The sequence below is a fragment of the Rhinatrema bivittatum genome, chromosome 1 (assembly GCF_901001135.1).
Source record: "Rhinatrema bivittatum chromosome 1, aRhiBiv1.1, whole genome shotgun sequence".
Taxonomy (NCBI): Eukaryota; Metazoa; Chordata; class Amphibia; order Gymnophiona; family Rhinatrematidae; genus Rhinatrema; species Rhinatrema bivittatum.
Window position 1 is genome coordinate 316776825 of NC_042615.1, and position 20577 is coordinate 316797401.

At 43.7% G+C, this 20577-nt stretch overlaps 1 long non-coding RNA gene across 1 annotated transcript; it reads right to left on the bottom strand.

Moving 5' to 3' along the window:
- Nucleotides 1-271: 271 nt before the first annotated feature.
- On the bottom strand, nucleotides 272-940 carry LOC115080608. The gene is made up of 3 exons (XR_003853606.1): nucleotides 609-940; nucleotides 409-521; nucleotides 272-310 (listed from the first exon to the last, which is right to left on the bottom strand). It is a non-coding gene; the product is annotated as an uncharacterized LOC115080608 (long non-coding RNA).
- Nucleotides 941-20577: the final 19637 nt, after the last annotated feature.

Sequence of the window (20577 nt, forward strand, 5' to 3'; positions counted from 1 at the left end):
CCACCCATACTCCACATATACTCATACATTCTACATTCAACTTCTCATAAAAATCATTTCCAATTTTCTAAACATTCAAATATAAACATTAAATATAAATCTTCACATAGCATATCATCAGATGTTAATACATTTCACTTCGTAAGCAGAAAGAGTTATATTGCACTTTAATTCTTGCGTTACAAGAACGTCAATCCTTTTATTCTCCTTTTATTCTCTCTACATGTTTCGCCTTTCCTCAGGCTTCTTCAGGAGAGTTCTTTCAAACAATCTCCCACTGCTCATGTACAACATCTATCCATAGGGTCTTCTAAAAACATTCATACAAAAAAGTTTTTGAATATTCAATTAATACATTTTGTATGTAAACTTGATTCTTTATAAAGTTCTTCAAAAAAACTCCCATACCTGCACGTCCCAAAAGGCTTGCCCAGACGCACAAATCAGCACATCCCCAACTCTTGTTTCAAAGCATTTCAATTGTTCAAATGCTCTAAACACATCTCTCAAAAGTATTCAAACTAGGAGAAAACAGATCAAAATGACTTCAAATGGAAAATCATTCCCTTAAGAGTTCACCAGTGTGCAAGACAACCAAGGATTCTTACCTTTCTTATCTTAGGCAGAAAAACCACCTTCACCTTATTTCAAAGAGACGCCTCCATCGAGTGAAAAAACGGAAGTGAATCAAACTCTTCTCTTCCATCCTTTTAAACCACACTGCCCCAATCAGAGCTCAACTCAAAACTATCCCCGCCCCTTAAAGCATATAATGTCTAAACCAATTTGCAATGCCACTAAACCAAACAGTTGCCACTCCCAAGCACGCCAGATTCAAACCAATCACCGAAGAAAACAAATGAAAAAACTTTGCAGCCAGAGTACAAGTTCTAAAAACATGTTACCCACTCGATCTTATCATTCAATCCTTTTGGCCACAAAGTCTGTAAATTGAAAATCCATCGCTGTTCCTTCTGCAGTAATATTTTATTTATATTACCTCCCCGTCTAGCAGAAACCTTCTGAAGTACAAAAAAATGGAGTTCTTCTACCTTATGATTGTACTCACGCCAATGTTTCACTAGGGGAGCTGTCTCCACCACATTTCTAATTCTGCTACAATGCTCTAGGATTCGAAGTCTCACCATCCTCGATGTTTTTCCTACATATAGTAGCCCACATGGGCATTGTACAACGTACACCACTGAACTTGTTTGACATGTTGTAAAATGCTTTAAGAAAATTTTTTTCCCGGAAACAGGATGTGAAAAATCTTTCATTGATAAACACAGTTTGCACACACTACACTTAGTGCAAGGGTAATGCCCACCAGCTGTATCTTTCCAGTGTTCACTACCTCCCAAATCTGAGTGAACTAAAATATCCCTCAAATTTCTAGATCTCCTAAAAGAGAACATAGGGGGATCCTGCATACCCATAAAGCCACTCACAAGATGCCAATGATTTTTAACAACCTCTATGAGGTCCCCGACTCGATTTGAATAAGGTAAAACACACACTAAAGCTGGTGCATTCTGTTTTGGCTTCAGATGTAACAATAAATCTCTATTAATATATCGAGCTCTTTTATAAGCTTGCTTCACTATACGTGTGGGATAACCCCTTGCACTAAATCTTTCTTGTAAATCTTGGGCATGAGTCTTAAAGGACGATACATCAGAACAGAGTCTTCTTACCCTAAAGAACTGTCCTACGGGGATATTTTCCCTAACATGCTTGGGATGAAAACTGTTGAAATGTAACAATCCATTTCTATCAATTGGTTTCCGATATAACTCAGTGACAATTTTTCCACCCTTCTTACCCACCTTCATATCCAGAAATGGAACCCATTGATTCTGAACATCACTAGTAAACTTAAGATTAATATCTTGTGTATTTAGATAATGAAAAAATTCTTGAAATTCACATTGTGTACCAGACCAGATAACCAGGACATCATCAATGTAACGGCACCATAACCTCACATGCTTGTACCAAAATGATGGATAAACAAATTTTTCTTCAAAAGCTGACACGTACAAGCATGCGAGGTCAGGTGCCATCGTTGCGCCCATAGCTGTTCCATGTACTTGCTGGTAAAAATCATTTTGAAACAAAAAATAATTTTGAGTGAGCGCTATTGTAGCCAATTCTACCAAAAAGTGTGTTGGAACCTTCTTATCTAACCTGGTATCCAGAATCTCCTGCACTAAGTCTATTGTAGCTCTCTGAGGGATATTTGAATAAAGTGATTCAATATCCATTGTAATTAGCAAGGTAGATTCTGGTACATCAGGTAAAATTTGTAAAACTGTTATCAAATGCGATGAGTCCCTTATAAATGATCTGGCCAACGGAACAAAAGGTCTCAAAAAATGATCGATATAGATAGACAAAGGTTCTAAAACCGACCCTATACCGGCAACTATTGGTCTTCCAGGTGGAGACTCTAAGGATTTATGCACCTTTGGAAGTACATAAAAAACAGGTATCTGAGGATTTTGGTTCATCAGAAAAGCCGCTTCTTTAATGGTTACCCAACCTACACTCAAAGCTTCTGTAATTACCCCACCAATCTGCGCAGATAACAGTGCAGTCGGATCTCCTTCCAGTTTTTTATAAAATCTGCCATCTCCCAATTGTCGATTCACCTCCTTTATATAATCATCTTTATTCAAAATTACCAGGGATCCCCCCTTATCAGCAGGTTTAAAAACCAATTTTTCGTCACTACTTAGATGTTCCAATGCCATAAATTCTTCCTTACTCAAATTCCAAAAAGGAAACCGATCCTCTGCCTCTTTAATCTTTAAATCCCGCTCAACCACTTCTTCAAAGGCAGCCATTAAAGGATGTATAGGGCCCGGTGGCATCCAACTAGAGGGGTTTTTAACCACTGAACTATCAACACTCACATTTTCATTACCTTGAAAAAAGATTTTTAATTTCATTAATCTAAAAAATTTTTGCAAAGCTACACGGATTTCAAAAGAATCATATTTCGGAGTAGGTGAGAAAGAAAGACCACGATTTAAAACCTGCAACTCAACTGTAGTGAGTGGACGAGAAGATAAATTTATAACCAATTCATTCATGACTGATGATTGCAATTCATACAGTGGCTGAATATTGGGCCCATACATATACACACACATACACATGTACAGAATCACACATACACATACAAACATACACAAACGTACAAACATCCAAATCCTGCTTCCATCATGTAAATGGGTCAGTGAAGCAGCCAGTTTCCCACTACTATTACACTTTCCCCTAACATTGAAGATTTACGAAGAAAGGGCAAGTAAGAAAAGGTACTTTTTTGGCCCAGCAGGCTATGTAGGTATGTCTGAAAAAAGCCTTCATTTTAGCGCTCTCAATATTAGCCACAATTATAGCTGTGAGCCACAATAATGGTGCCTATCCCACAATAAAAACTATTTTTCCACTCTAACACACAAAAAAATCATGCTGCTATTTCCGATGTTAAATCCTGCATTAGTGTGCGATAAATTTTCGTGATAAGTGGTAGGAGTCCCTCGTTTGCATAAAAAGCAAGCTTTTGCATACTCATTATCAAATTTGCATACAAACACGTGATGAGATAAATATCACACATTTATCACATGTTAGATTCCTTTTATCGCAAGATCCCTTTTATCGCAAGATAAATGCCAATATTCAGCTTTATCCAGCTAAATTAGGAGGATGACTTTAAAACTACATGAAAAAGTCCAAAAGTTAACCAGATATAATTATGAGGTTAACTTTGAAATAGCTGTGCATATTCAACAGTACAGCCATGCCACTGAATGTCTGAGCAAAGGAAACCAGATACGTTTATCCAGCTTTCTTTGCAATTCATACAGTGGCTGAATATTGGGCCCATACATATACACACACATACACACATACACATGCAAACATACACAAACGTACAAACATCCATGGTACAGCGGCCCATCCAAAGATTGCCTCAGTACCTGTGTAATGTCTCTTTCACCTGTTTTGTCACTTTTACCCAGATCGCACTACACAAGCATGACCTTGATTCAGGGATGACATCAATCTCAAGATTGTCTGTCACTAGCATAGAACACTTGCCATACAAGCTCCTTAAAAATGAAAAGCTTTGAAACACTGAAAATCTGCTTAGCATATTTTGCAGACATCACTTTTTCCATCTAAGGTCATCTATCATGAGGCAGTGCTACCCTAATTTTTGTTTGCAAATGTGAAATATGTATTTTCCATTAATTTTTTTAAAGGCAAATGTACAAGTTATGGCTCTTTTTAGGCGATGTCATCACTCAATATATGAAAGTGCTTTCAGCTGTCAGTAAGACCAATTCTGCCCTCAGTCTGTCTTACTATCAGTACTGCTCTTACTCTTCTGCCTGCCTTCAGTCTATATCCTAATCTACATTCTGAGGCAAATCTCTTTCCTGTTTTTAGTCTCCCTTCTACCTTCAGTCTCCTGCCTATTCTGAGTGCTACCAGCTTTCTTCCTCCTTTTGACTCTCTCCTGCTCTCAGTGTCATTCTCAGTTTCCTTCTTGTTTCCAATCTTCCTCCTAGTCACTGCAGACTGTCACCCCCTGACTTTCAGTGCTCATCAGTGTGCAACATAGTCAGTATTCTTGAGGATTTAATTTTCTGCAAACCAATCAATTGGTTGCTGCATTGAAACTGTATGTTTGCATCTGCCATTATATGTTTGTAGCTATTCTCAAAATGATTCAGCTCTACATCTATGGCAAGTAATATTTCCACCTTTCGTTATATAGTGTTTCCCATATTAGCATGATTACCAGGTTAAAAAACAATTAGAATATGGTTATGGCCCTCACCTAGTGAATTCATAATAAACATATCCTGCAAACTACATTTCTAAGGTGTTAACTGGTACCCTAAACCTCCACTTACTGATGGGAAAACAGAAAATGCACTGTGCAGGATTTGTTTTATTATTTTAATTTGATGACTAGGAAAAACAAATTAGATCAAACACTTGAGTTGGGTTTGGGAAGCAGTAGGAGATATGGTGATCTGTCCGAAATCACAGACAGTTATTGTAAAGGTGAGACTGTTACATATGTCCAAGAAAGTTTCCTCACTTATGATCTGCTCCTCCTACTCCCCCTTATTAAACATTTCTGTAAAAAAAGAAAAACAACAAAAAACACTGAAAAAGAATATACTAATAAATTATCTATTTAAATATGATATCATAATCAGGTATAACTACATAATAGTTATCAGTTCTTTTTCACTTAGCTTTCCCTGAAGATAACTCCTTTGAAAGACATCTATGCCATCTGTAAATTACATGATTTAACCTAGGAGATTTTTCTTTTCTTTTTTTTTGCTTTCTATTCTGAATCATTGATATTATATTGCAGTACCACCTGAGGTAATTTAATAAAATGAATTCTAATATTGTCATTTAGATTCCTGAATGATGTACCTTGTTCTCATCTCTGCATTGCTCCAAACAGCAAATTCTTGCTGTGTGGATCTGTTACTTCTTATCTTTCTTATTCCAATGTTTCTCTTTGGTCTGAATAAATGTATATTTCGTTTTCTGTTTTTATATGTATTTTAGATTAATATATGTGAATTATTTATTAGGTGATTACAGACTGTCACAAACTGACAGGCTAAAATCACCTCTGCGCTTCTCTTATCACTCCCTGACTTTCTCCCTCTCTCCCCTCCTGCCTGTGTACCACTGTCTCCATTCTCCAGCTCACATAGGCCACTTCAATCTCAGTTCCCACCTCTTCTCTGGCTGCCACAATCAAACCGCTGCAGCTACTACAAAATGCAGCAGCCAGATCCCTCACAAACAGAAAGAAATCGGACCACATCACTCCAATCCTCAAGGATCTACACTGGCTTCCCATCAACTTCAAATACAGCACAAAGTCCTATCACTCATCCATAAGTCTCTCCACAACAACAAATTGAATTGGTTAAGCACACCACTAACCGAAACGAAACCTGCGATCCTCTAACACTGGTCTTCTCCACATCCCCACCCCAAAAGAAGCACATCTATCCACAACAAGAGAACGCGCACTGTCCATTAGGGGTGTGCATTCGTTTTGAACGCATATGTAAAACGCAACTTATATTTTTAAAAGAGAAAAAAAAGGTTTGATGCGCAACGCATCGCGACTTCCAACTTATTCAACATAGTTATGTTGAATACGTTGAACCTAAATAAACACTTAAACCCCCCACCCTCCTGACGCCCCCAAGACTTACCAAAACTCCCTGGTGGTCCAGCAGGGAGTCAGGAAGCCATCCCTGCATTCCTTTGCGATTTCCTCATGGCGCCGATAGCGTGTGTCACAGGGGCTGCCCGTGCCATTGGTCAGCCCCTGTCACATGGTCATGGCGCCATCTTGTGCTTCTACCACGTGACAGGTAGGTCATGTGGCAGGAGGTTGCTCCGGGACCCCCGCTGGACCGAACCGGAACTTTTGGCCAGCTTGGGGGGGGCCTCCTGACCCCCCCAAGCTGGCCAAAAGTTCCGGTTGGGTCCAGCGGGGGTCTGGGAGCTGAGGCGCGGAGGAGCCCTAAAGTAACTTGCAAAATAAAAGGTACAAAAATTTACAAAATGGGTTTTAGAGGGTGGGGAGGAGAGGGGAAGGGGAAGGGAGGTTAGGGGAGGGGGAGGGAACTGGGGAAGACCCCGATGCGTCGCCGCATGAATGTTGACAAATCAACCCTGCCCTTGCGCGTGCTGCCACCGATTTTATAACATGCGCACGCCGGCGCACGCGTGTTATAAAATTGCGTGTCCATGTGTGTGCATCAGGTAGTGTACGCACATGGACACTTGCGCATAGGGGTAGATTTTAAAAGGGTTACGCACATAAAGTACACGTGTAACCCTTTTAAAATGCCCCTGCGTGTGCCGAGCCTATTTTGCATAGGCTCGGCGGTGCGCGCAAGCCCCGGGATGCGCATAAGTCCCGGGGCTTCGCTAGGGGGGGCGTGTCGGAGGCATGTCGGGTGGGTGGCACGACATTCAGGGCGTTCCGGGGCCATGCCCCCAACGCCAAAAGAAGCACATCTATCCACGCGCATGTTATAAAATCCGGGGTCGGTGAGCTCAAGGGGGTGCACACTTATGCACCTTGCATGCGCCGAGCCCTAGGGGAGCCCCGATGACTTTCCCCGTTCCCTCCAAGGCCACTCCGAAATCAGAGCGGCCTTGGAGGGAACTTTTCTTTCGCTCCCCCCACCTTCCCCTCTCTTCCCCTATCTAACCCACCCTCCAGCCCTACCTAAATCCCCCCCACCTTATTTTATTTTTTACACCTACCTCTTGCAGGCATATCTTATGAGCGCTGGCTGGCTGCCGGCGCGCCAACCTCCGGCACAGCCACTGTGACGGAGCCCTCGGTCCCGCCCCCGGACTGCCCCCAGACCACCCCCGGATCAGCACCATGCCCATGATCCCGCCCCCTTCCCTCCCCTTTTTCAAAGCCCTGGGACATACGCGCATCCCGGGGCTTGCGTGCGCCACCGAGCCTATGCAAAATAGGCTCGGCGCATACAGGGACAGGTTTTCGGGGTTATGTGCGTAAGTTACGCACTTAACCCTTTCAAAATCTACCCCTTAGGATTTTGATTTAGGATTTTGCCTGCATTCACTATGGGGCGGATTTTAAGAGCCCTGCTCGCGTAAATCCGGGTGGATTTACGCGAGCAGGGCCCTGCGCGGCGGTGCGCCTATGTTCAATAGGTCTACCGGCGCGCGCAGAGCCCTGGGACTCGTGTAAGTCCCGGGGTTTTCCGAGGGGGGCGTGTCGGGGGCGGGGCCGAGTGGTGCGCCGTTTTCGGGGCGGGACGCGGCGTTTCGGGGGCGGGCCCGGGGGCGTGGTTTCGGCCCGGGGCGGTCCGGGGGCGTGGCCGCGCCCTCCGGAACCGCCCCCGGGTCGCGTCTAGGCGCGCCAGCGGCCCGCTGGCACGCGGGGATTTACTTCTCCCTCTGGGAGGCGTAAATCCCCCAACAAAGGTAGTGGGAGGGTTTAGACAGGGCCGGGGGGGTGGGTTAGGTAGAGGAAGGGAGGGGAAGGTGAGGGGAGGGCGTTAGCGAATTCCCTCCGAGGTCGCTCCGATTTTGGAGCGGCCTCGGAGGGAACGGAGGTAGGCTGCGCGGCTCGGCGCGCACCGGCTACATGGAATCGGTAGCCTTGCGCGCGCCGATCCAGGATTTTAGCGGATACGCGCGGCTACGCGCGTATCTACTAAAATCCCGCGTACTTTTGTTGGCGCCTGGAGCGCCAACAAAAGTACACCAACGCGCCGTTTTTGAAAATCTACCCCTATGTGATTCTTTTAAAGTGATTTTCATTGAGTTGTGTTTCAAACATAAGCAGTGTGATATACGACAAGCATTAAAAATCTAGCATGGTGTACTGCATAAAAGATGTGATATTGGTTTAGACTGCATCCAGCTCAAGTTAATTTCTGTAAAGGGAGCATCGATTTCATGGTGCATCAGGTTCATACTATTGATGTTGCATCATTTCTTGACAGGGTTTAAGTTAACACTCTTCATTACTGTAACATTTCTGTCTTATCCTAACTTCCTCCTTCAAAAGATTCAAATATTAATTTGTCACATAATGTGACATGCTACAAAATATGAATAAAAGGAGCTTTTTAAAATGATAGTTTAATTCATTTTTTAAACATTCCAAATACATTTTTCAGCCAAAGATTAGGTAGACTTTCATATCCTTTTTCAGCTGAAACATGATTTTTCAAAATAGATTGACTATTTGTCCAGGAATGATTTTCATATTTCAAATTCATTTCAATTTTCCTTCTAGTTTCAACCAATTAGTTTCCTTATCAGACATCAAAGCAATTGCTCAGTATTGCTTAGGGCTAACCCAATTTAAGGAGGTATTTGTAAAGTAATGGGAGAAATTAAGGAATACTTTAGGAAGTCAATTATCTGACTGAATTATAGTAGGAATTTGTTTCTACACAGCTGCTGTTGAGCTTGGGATCTAGATTTGGATGTCCCATTAACTGTTTGGATGCCTTTTTGGAAATATAGAGGTTCATATTCAGAGGCATTTACCAGATAACTCACAAGCTTAAAGCTAACCTAAATTAACCTGTTCAGGCTTAGAATATATGAGGTTATCTGGCTAAATGCTGACTTTTTAATATTTCGTCCATTTATCCAGCTAAACTTTAGTTGGATATCTCATTATCCAGTTAAAATGTAGCCGGATAACTTAGGAGCATTCCAGGGGTATTTCTAGAAAGAGTTAGGTTAGCTGGATAAATTATCCAGCTAACTCTAAGGGAATGGAGTTTGAAGAAAATGTCCAAGAGAGCATGAAAACATTAAAGATAACTGGGGGTAGATTAAGACTGTGTTAAGCACTGGATGGCTAAGGTAATATCAAGATTTGGTTAGTACCATTTATTTATTTATTTAACGGCTTTTATATACCGGCATTAGTCAGAAACATCATGCCGGTTCACATTTTAGCAGAAGGTATGGAAAGGTAGGGGAAGGAACCTTGTAGACAGCCAGAGCAGTGGAGGAAATTCTCTAAGGTACCAAGACTAGCTTGGAGAAGTGGAGCCATCATGGGCACTGACAATTATTAAAAACTGAAATGGTAGGAGCAGAGAAAAACAGCATGAAGAGTAGCTGTAAAACCCCTAAGGTGTATCTTGAAGGCTGAGGCAGAAGAAGAATGGTAGGCACAGCCCAAAGAGTAGCAAGACCAAGAGTTGGCAAGTACTGTAAGGGAAGGGGATTTGGATACAAGCTCGAAGATAGCTAAAGTAAGGGATACTTGTCTCAGTGGGTTAGCGTACGCTTCTGTCAAACTGTAAAGATTGAGCAATGCATGAATTATGTATACATGGCCAGTACAGTGAAACTGTGAATGGTTCTTTAAGACATAGATTCATCAGATCACTATAAATATAGTGAAAATAGCGCACACATTTAAAAAAAAAGGGCATGGTTAGGCAAATTTGCAGCCTGTTGCATCGCATAGGTAAATAACGCATGCAGCGTTCGTGTCAGCCATTGCGTCAGCGTGCACCGCGTTGCATTAGCACATGCCAGGGTATTTTACGTGGCTAGCGCAAATTACTGCATGGGGCATTACTTTTTCAGTTTATATATCTCAGCTTCCTGCAGCTGCCTCTTTGAGGGTGGGTGAGGAGTTTGGAGAGAGGAGGTAGATAAGCATTGTTGGTGGCTAGTTGGAGGTTCTTTATAGTGATTACTGCTTGAGTTGTCCTGTTTTCTGTTGCCATCTGTTTCCCTTTACCTTGGTCTTTTGTCTTCTTTGTTGGAGTGAAAGTTTTTGTTTGTTAGTGCAGTTTGTCTGTCTGTCTTTTGTTGTGGAGGAGTCAGGAGGAGTCAGGAGGAGTGGAGGAGTGTTGGTGGAGGAGTGTGAAGGAGTGAGGAGGAGTGAAGGAGTGCTGTGGAGGAGTGAGAAGGAGTGGAGGAGTGTTAGTGGAGGAGTGAGGAGGAGTGAGGAGTATTGGTGGAGGAGTGGTGTTTGTAGTGAGGAGGATGGAGCATAAGAAGCATAGGGAGAGAGGAGAGGAGAGGAGAGGCAAGAGGACAGGATGGGGAGGGGGGAGGAGGGAGGAGAGGATGCGGGAGGAGGAGGGCAGGAGTGCCAGGGAAAGGAGGAGTAGGAGTAGGGACAGGGACGGGAGTAGAAATAGGCAGGAGGGAAGGGATAGGAGAAGATGGGAGGGGGAAGGGGATAGGCAAGCGAGGATGGAGGGAGAAGGATGTCAGGCTATGTATAAACCACTGCCCCTGTGGGGTGAAGACTGCTGTTGTGGCCGAGGTTGATGTTAAGAGTGTAGTCGTGTGACCAGGGCAGCAAGCTCTCAGATGTTACCCAGAGGAGTGAAGTTTAATGCCTTCCTCCCAACTAGGTCTCCCACAGGGACAAAGGTCTTCAAACCACCCAGTAAAGTCTCTCAAAGTGAAGAGGGGAGACAAGGATAATAAGAACAAAAATGTTTTCACTCCCAGTATATACTAATTTATCTATTTTATTTTAAGTACTTAGAACAATATTATTGTTTCTCACCAATAACAATGTGCACATAAATAAGAAAATTTTACTTGTATATAATAACCATAAACGTTCTTCAATACCATTAATAATATTTCTTTCTTTTCCCTCTGTTATTTTACCCTAGAGAAATTATTACACAAAACAAGCAAGGAATTACAAAACGTCTATCAACTTTTTTGCACTTATCAGATAAGTATTTCCTTTTAATCTATTTTTGTTACTATATTACTTTTAAGAAACTAATGTTCAATGTCTTACTCCTTTGACTGTTAAGAATTGATTCTTTGTGCGTTTTTTATTAATTTTATTTTAGGTCCAGACAAATTCTTCTTTTCTTATCTAGGAAAGTAATTTTTTTTTTCCTTTTACTTTCTGTATAGTCTCTTCTTTTCTCCTTGTTTTTCCTATTCTCTTAGAGGTAGATTTTAAAAAAGAACACATGGGGCTGAAGTAAGTTGCGCGTGACGGCCAACTGCCGGCTCGCGATCCCCGGCACAGTAGCAAATATGCCCACTGTGACAGGAGCCTGACCCCACCCCCACCCCCAGCCTGCCCCGCCCCACCGCCTCCCCACCCCTTTTTGCAAGCCCTGGGACTTGCATGTGTCCTGGGGCTTTACGCGCGTCGCCGGGCCTTTTTAAAATATGCCTGGTGAGCAAAGACCCAGTTACGCACATAACCCTTTTAAAATCCGTCCCTTAGTGTTTCTTTCTTACAGGAATGTTGACTTAAAACTTCCCCTGCTCCTATGGCAGAAGCGTCCACTTCAACAATAAAAGGACGATTTGGGTCTGGGTGGCATAAACAGGATCTGAGTGCAAAAGCCTCTTTTAGGGCCTGGAAAGCTACAATAGCCTCTGGAGTCCAGTTCTTAATGTTATTGCCCTTGTGAGTGAGAGCCATAAGGGATGCTGCAACTAGAGAGTAGTTGGCTATAAAGTCTCGATAGTAATTTGCAAAACCTAGAAATCGCTGTAATGCCCATAGGCACGTGGGTCGGCACCAATCTTGGATACTCCACAGTTTACTAGGGTCCATGGAGAAACCGTGTCTAGATATGATGTACCCTAGGAAGGGTAGGCTCTACCTTTCGAGCAGACACTTGTCTAACTTGGTGTAAAGATGATTGTCCCACATGCGCTGAAGCACCGTGCGGACATCCAGACGATGGGTAGCAAGGTCCTTAGAGAAGATGAGTATGTCATCTAGATAAGCAGCCACTTTTGTATACAGCAGGTCATGGAATATTTCATTTGTCATGTGTTAAAATACTGCAGGAGCATTACAAAGTCCAAATGGCATTACGAGGTATTCATAATGCCCATCTCTGATATTGAAAGTGGTTTTCCAAACGTCTTCTGGGCATATACGGATCAGATTGTAGGCTCCTCGCAGGTCTAATTTGGTGAAAATGGTGGCCCCTTGGAGGTGATCAAATAGTTCATTGATCAAGGGCAGAGGGTACTTGTTCTTGCAAGTGATGGCATTTAGGCCACGGTAGTCAATACATGGTCGTAAAGACCCATCCTTTTTGGAAAAAGAAGCCTGCACTGGCAGGCGACATGGAGGGACGAATAAACCCTTAGCCAGGTTTTCACGAATGTAGTCTGGTCTCTGGTCTCTGGGTCTCTGGTACAGAGAGAGGGTAGGTCCTGCCCCTAGGGGGCGAAGTTCTAGGCATGAGGTCGATAGGGCAGTCAAATTCTCGGTGTGGCGGAAGGATGTCAGCCTTCTGTTTGAAGAAAACATCCTCAAAATTGGCGTATGGCGTGGGAAGGCCAGAGATGGTGGCCACCAGCGGGAGCACAGAGGGTGGTTTCACTTTTCTTAAAGAAGAATGGTGGTAGGCAGAGCTCCACTCGGAGAGTTGTAAGGTCTCCCAATTGAACTGCGGAGAGTGACGTTGAATGTAACCCTAGCACCACTGGGTGAATGGATTTATCCAGCACGAAGAATTCTGCATCCTCCTTGTGAAAGTATCCAGTCTGAAGGCGAACAGGGATGGTGACTTGAGTGATCCTCCCAGGTAATGGGTCGCCATGGATAGAGGCAATAAGCAATATTTTCTCAATGGTACAAGTAGGGATGCCCAGGTGTTGGGCCAGATCCCTCACAAGGAAGTTTCCACCAGTCCTGAATCGACCAATTCCAAAGTAGGAAAGGAACAGGAGGTGCAAGTCAGAGTAACCGGGAATGTCAGCTGGGGGTCGGAGAGGTGGCGCCCAAATTCAGGATCCCTACGGAGCTCAGGCCAGCAAGTTTCATGGACGAATGGGACAAGAAGACAGATGATGTCCTGCAGCCCTGCAATATAGGCACAGGCCTGAATGCCTCCTCCTGAGATGCTCTTCTGGGGTAAAGCATCCACGCCTCAGCTGCATGGGCTCCTCAAGCTTCTTAGGAGGTGGAGCTCCACTGGCAGTGAGCCCTTCAGCGGAAGGAGAATGAGAACGTTCTGCAGCTGGGCGACGAGGCACTCGGACTTCCCAATGGTGCTCCTAGAGGCGATGGTCTATGCGACCCGTGAGGTCGATGAGGCCCTCAAGAGAGGATGGTAGTTTGTGGGCTGTAAGCTTGTCCTTGAGCTGAGGTGACAGACCATCTAAGTAAATGGATCAGAGGCAATCTTCTTTCCAGCCCAGCTCTGTCGCTAGGGTACGAAATTCAATAGTATACTCATTGAGTGCTCAGCAACCTTGCCGTAGATGCAGAAGATCTGAACTCGCTGTAGCCTGCCTTGCTGGATCATCAAAGGTCTGACGGAAGGTAGTGATGAAGTGTGGTAGCTCTTGAAGAAGAGAGTCCACTCACTCCCATAAGGGAGAAGCCCAAGCTAGTGCCTTGTCTTCTAGGTGAGAGAGGATGAAAGCCACCTTCGTGATATCATCCTGGAACATGGATGGTTGCAAGGCAAACTGCAAATAACACTGGTTTATGAAGCCCCTACAAAGCTTCAGGTCCCCAATAAAATGGGGCGGAGCAGGCAGGGAGAGTGAAGCCCTGACCAGAGTAGCTGGTGCCTGAGAAATGGATGAGACAGGTTTGGAAGCCACTGAACCTGGATGAGAGTCCAGACAAGCATTGAGGCACTTGATGGATGTAGCCAATGCCTCAAAGAACCACTGCTGCCCTGGATCTTCAGAGCCAGACCCGGAATGGACTGGAGAGCTGATGACTCCGCCGGTTCCATGGCTTTGGTAACCTGTTGCAGAGGTGGACACCTGGCCTGAGGTGGTGTTGGTGCTACCTGTGGGGGAAGTCCCCACTGGTCCCCACCATCGGGAGGCGAGGCCAAGCGGGAAGTGGAGGCCGACTGGAGCTTCGCCAATACCAGGTCTCATTCCCCGTAGGTTGAGCCCTTGGGTACCGGGGCTGGTTGGACTTAAGCAGGCCTCCGCGTGGTTGATCCCAGAGAAGATGTCCAGGGGCAGAGTGCCAGGTGGCAGCGGAGATGGAGAGCCCAGAAGGAAGAAATGAGATCCGAGGTCGGGACCAGACGAATGTCGAGGCAGGTGGCAAGAGACAAGGTCAAGTCCAAGCAAAGAATCGAGGCAGGCGGATAGAAACAAAGGTCCAAGCAGAGGGTCAAGGCAGGCGGCTAGAGACGAGGTCAGGTCCAAACAGACGGTCGAAGCCGAGGAGTTCCGTCAGAAGGTAAGCAGGAACTGGAGCTGGAGCAGGTACTGGAGCAGGAACTGGAACAGGTACTGGAACAGGAGTAGCAATGAAGCGCATTACAGGAAAGCGTGGGGGCCTGTTGGCAAGGCAGGCTCTGAACGTCTGAGCCTGCCTTATATTGGGAAGGCGTGTGTGCGTGCGCCTAAGGCTGAAGGGCCAGGGAAGAGAAAGTTGCGGCATCTCCCCGCAGTGCATGTGGGGAGGCCCGGTCAGACATGGAGGAGGCCGCACAGGAGAATCCCAGGACCACGGAGGGAATGCGGGCACATAGGCGGCTGCCTACCACCACCAAGGGGTCAGGCCAGCTTCGGAGGCCCAATGTCGGGGTGAGTGAGCCTGGCCATGGGCCTGCCACGGCCAGAGAGTGCAACAGACTCATTTTCTTTAAGGAAAAGCAGTAAAGATACACACTTTACAAGAGAGTAAAGTAGTTTTTTTTTAAAGAGAAAAGTGGCCAACTTATCTGATAAGTACTCTTTTGGTGTAAAGAACTGGTTCTTTTCATTTTTTTAAATTTGTAAATATCTATTGAAATATAACAAGAAAATTGTTAAATTGATTCTGACAGTGTTATTTCTATTGCATACTTGATTTTAAAACTTGCCAAAGTGTAATAAATAAAAGTTAATACTTCCAGTTATTTACATATAATTGCATTCTATGCAATTTATTTTCTTCAAGGCTCTGTCTTCCCTCTCTACCCTTGGAGACGGCCTGAGTGGGTTCAGGCCCTTATTTCTTGTTGAAAAGACCCAGCTGGAAGAAGAACAATACTATTTTTTTTCTCTCTCAATTGGCACTTTGGTAACATCCGATTGTGATTCTCTTATTAACCCCTGAAACCCCAGTAGTTGCAATTTGTACCACAGCCACTGAAGCGGAAGAGCCACTATCACGAAATGTCTGATTGGTGAGATCTTGCCAGCCACCAGGGACGAACCCAAGGGGAAGGTGTTTGGCATAGGAGGAAGACACTCAGCTTCTCTGTTTTCACTGCCATCTGCCTGGGTATGCTTCTCCAGACGTTAGGTCAATTTTTTCAGGGGCAACCTACAGACAATAAACATCACATCCTTCGTCCACTTATTCATCACATGGTCAAGTTGTCCTTTCATTGATGCAGTTCTAAGGGTTTTCCTCTGCAATGTGTGTTGCAGTTTCTTCTGGAAACAAAGTGATTGTAGCACAAGTTTTGTTGTGGCATTTGAAAGAAAATAAGTAGGGTACCTTGTGTGCAGTCTTTTTATCCCCAGACCAGGCTTCCAGGCTCCTTAATGGCCTGGTTTTATGAACCTACAGCCCCGGAATCTTACCTATCCTGTGTGTCTGTCCACTGCCTCTCCACCACACAAACACACACACTATCTGGCAAAATCTCGTCAGTTCTCAGCCCATTACCCCCAGGGGATGACAGTAAGGCCATACCAGCTAACACCTATTTCTTAAATTTCATCCCTCCTCCTTCTACTTCTTAGTATATCTCTTTTTATGCAATATTTTATGATTTAAACTTCAGATTGTTTTCTTTTCTGAAGTTATATCATTAGACAAAATAGCATGTTGATAGTATAATAGCTAATAGCATGTTGATTGCAGTCTTTGAAAGCACATTTTCTGTATATAAAACAAACACATAAGTTAGTTTAAGAATCATAACGGTTAAACATTTTTAAATCGGAGACCATTTAAATACACTGCAGCACATGAAGGTATAAGTACAGGACTATATTTTCAAGGAAATGACTTGTAAATATGTTGTATTCATTTAAAGCCTGTATATAATTTGCTTAGAAATGAATAATTATGAGTGAAAAATCAGCTTAGCAAGATAGGAAGTCATGCCATATCTATCTAAAGTAACTCAGTGTACTTGGCAGGGCTTTGCTGTCTTTATAGCTGTAATACTGCTGTACATACTGGAAACTATTCTTGTATGCTAAAGTGTAAATCCTGCAGCCTTGAGGATAATAGTATAATTCCATTCCAGATGCTGATTCTTTGGCATAAAGCTAGTGTTTTATTCAAAACATCTTGTTTGACAGTAAAGTTTATGAAATCATGACTGGAAAAGTTAGTGAAGCAACTTTGGCAAGCGTACCATCTGCAACTGCATCTCCTGATGCTATCACAGCATGCCCGTGAAACATGAGTGGAAGATGATCAGGGACCTTATTTTTCACGTTTTTCTTTTTTTTTCTTTTTCCCGGCAATGTATCAGGGTTTATTATGATAAGAGCAAAAACAGGAGAAAATCAGTGGGAAAATATGACATTCTTTTTCGGGGTTTATTTTGGTGGACAGAAGCCAGGACACCAAAATAATGTTAAAGCGATATTCCCACTCACCCACTCAGCAGTATTGTTATCTCTCACCCATCCTCTAGCATGTCCCTTTCTCTCCCCGCACCCCTGCGCATCTCTCTCTTTCCCTCTCTCACCCAGTCATTGCAATACCATTCCTCCTTCCTAGTGGTGCTTCCAGGGTTCTCTTCTTCAGCAGCATGCTTACTGAGACACCCCCCGTGCTCTGCAGCACGGGATCAGAGAGTCTTCCAGGAAGTGCTTCTGGTGGGCATGGCATGCTTCAAATGCTGCATTGGCAGCACCAAGCAACAGGCACTTTGGCTGTTTGGGAGAGGGGGCGAGTGAGAACTTTCACTGGTGGGGAGTGGGGCTTGAAAAGCTGTAAGTAACTTTGGCCCACACTGGGTTCCAGCAGTTGCTGGAGGCCTTGAACACTGGATCTGCAGTCCTGAAGCTGCTCTTTAATCAGTGTAAAAGTAGGGTGAAAATCGGTTTAAACCGATTATCACTTTTGGAAAAATCTGGGAATTCATGGGTTAAAATCGGTTTAAACTGCAAATGAAGGACCCTGAAGATGATGCAGTATGACATGGTTCAATTCAGAGCACTGCTGAGCAACAGGAACACCTAAATAAATGGGATTTCACTATCATGTCAAATTTTGCGAGGATTTTTTCTTTTTTTAAATGTGGCTACAAAGGCAATAGATCACATTCATATTATTCCAGAATAGGATAGAAAGGACTTGTACAGCCATCAACAATTATGAGAACAAAGATTAATTGCTACCAATAACAGTTAGTGAAGCTGATAATTAATGGCTGTAGCATACTTACTATAATAGTAATAAGGTAATTGTTTTATTCAGATACAACAGCTCATCTGCATCCTCTCACAAACTGTAATTGTGCATGCTAATTTGGTTTTAGAACAACTTATAGACATGCAGTACAATAAAATGAACAACATGTTGCAGGTTGTTTCAAACAAAGTCTTTTTTCAAGCATGTAATATGAAAAGTGGTTGTTCATTTACAGATAACATCTTAGAGTGGAGGCCATCTTCATGGCCAAATTTCCACCAAGCTGGAAATCTAGATTATGTTCTTATAGAAGTCCAATAACTGCTATTATTCATGTTGACTTAAGGAATAGCCACTGTTTATTACCAGCATCAGTAGCATGGGATAGACTTAGTTTTGGGGAACTTGCCAGGTACTCGTAACCTGGATTGGCCACTGTTGGAAACAGGATGCTGGGCTTGATGGACCCTTGATCTGACCCAGTATGGCATGTTCTTATGTTCAGTTTCACTCAGCTTCTTACATATTGAGCTGGTCCAGGATAAAAGTGCTGCTGAGTAGCATTCATAGGCCCTGGGTAGACAAATGTCATCTGGTGTTCTGGTGTCAGCACCATTCAACCATTATGACTCATCTTTGAAGAAAGCCCATGCTTAAAGGAACCTCTTCATTTTAACCTTCAAGTGGGGATGTTCTTGAATGCATTGTTCCCCACCAAACTGAGATTCTCTATGCTGAAGCTTCCAAACCACTTCACTTCACTTTCTCATTCCCAGTTTGTATCTTTGGCTCTGTTATTCCTCCATCTCCCTCAAAACCTTCTACCCTGCCATTCTCTTGTCTCGCTATTTTTTAAATTGTATTTATTGTTTTATGATAATATATAATTTTTTGATGTTTGCTTTACACTGCCTCGGGCACTTTCTTTGTAGATTAGGGAAGTGATTTAGAAATTCTTGTAAATAAATAAAGTCTATCACTTGTCTAATATTCCCAGTATTCTTCCCCATCTTACTGTATCCACTGCCACATCCTATGCTTTTGTTCTTTCTTTTAGATTTCTGCAATTCACTAAAGGGTTAATCTCTTGTCCTCGGTTCTTCAGCCTCTGCAACTAATTCTGAATGCTGTTGCAAATGTTTCTTTTTTACATTCTGTTAAAATTGTCATGTTTCCCCTCTTCTCTATGACCTCCACTGCTCACCACTTTTCTCTTTGAGCTAAGGTTTTTCACTTTCAATTTCCTTTTCCTTCCTCTTGCTCTTTGGCTATTGTTTTTCTTTGATCATTGACTGACACATTGCTTCGGACTTTGTTCTTTTTGATTCTCTTGAAGGCTACTATGCACTTGAGTCTTAGATTAATTAAAAAGAAAAACATTAATAAGAACCAGAAGAACCATACCTTGGGGTAGATTTTCAAACCTGCTTGCAGGCGTACATGTGCGCGTGCTATCCGGCGCGTGCACATGTACGCCTGATTTTAAAGCAGGCGTGTGCATGTTATAAAATCTGGGGGTCGGCGTGCGCAAGGGGGTGCACAATTGTGCATCTTGCACGTGCCGAGCCCGCGCCAGGCCGTGCTGCCTTTCCCATTCCCTCCCAGGCCGCTCTGAAATCAGAGCAGCCTCGGAGGGAACTTCCTTACCCCCCACCCCACCTTCCCTTCCCCTACCTCCCCCGCCCTTTCCCCCCTACTTATTCCTGCGTTCTTCTGTTATTTTAAAACTTACATCGGCCCTGGGGCTGAAGTAGGTTGCACGTGCCGGCACATCGGCAAAAAGCCGCTGTGTTGGAGGCCTCTGACCCCGCCCCGCCCCCAGACTGCCCTTTAGTAAAGCCCCCTGGAACTTAGATGCATCCCAGGGATTTACGCGCATTGCCAAGCCTTTTGAAAATAGGCATAAATCCTTTGGACTTTGGGGGGTAGGGGGGGGGTTGCTGCAATATTTGACCTATTTATGGAATGAGATGGGTGTAAAAACAAAATTCCAATTCTATGGCTATATGAACGGGTTTCCTTTTAGACCCCCAAAAATTGCTATGTTCCACTTTTTCATTAGAAAATCTTCCCTTGTTCTAGTACATTATCATAGAGGTCCATATTCAAAAGCATTTTGCCGATTAACTCAGAAATTAGCCAGCTAAATGAATATTTGAACACTTATCCGGCTAAATTCTAGCCGGTTAATAAGATAACCGGTTAGAATTTAGCCAGCTGAATTCAGAGTTGGCTGGATGACTTAGCCAGCTGAGTCTGGTCAGGACAAAGAGATGTCCTAAAGTTAGGAGGCCATGAGAATTATAGAAATCATAGGAAAGCAACAGGTGCATGTGGACAGTTGGAAACTGATAGTGTAGAGCAGGCAGTCAGCAGAGAAGAGGAAGATTTGCATTTTGTCAAGGAGATGAGAGGAATGATGTATCACAGTGAAGCATTTTGTCAGTCAGACCTATCACTGTGGACCAGATACAGCGACGCTGCTCTTGAAGATGGAGGATATCAAAGATTTGCTCTGCAGAGCTTCTCGAGACATTGTGTGAAAGCATAGCTCTAAGCTCTCTCTGAGTTCTTGGTAAAGTTTGTTGCTGTGGCATATTTTATAGTCACACTGTGCCAGCCCATCACACAAGAGAAGAAAGCAAAGCAATGAGGCAGTGCTGCATCACATTATCTGTTTCTCATTG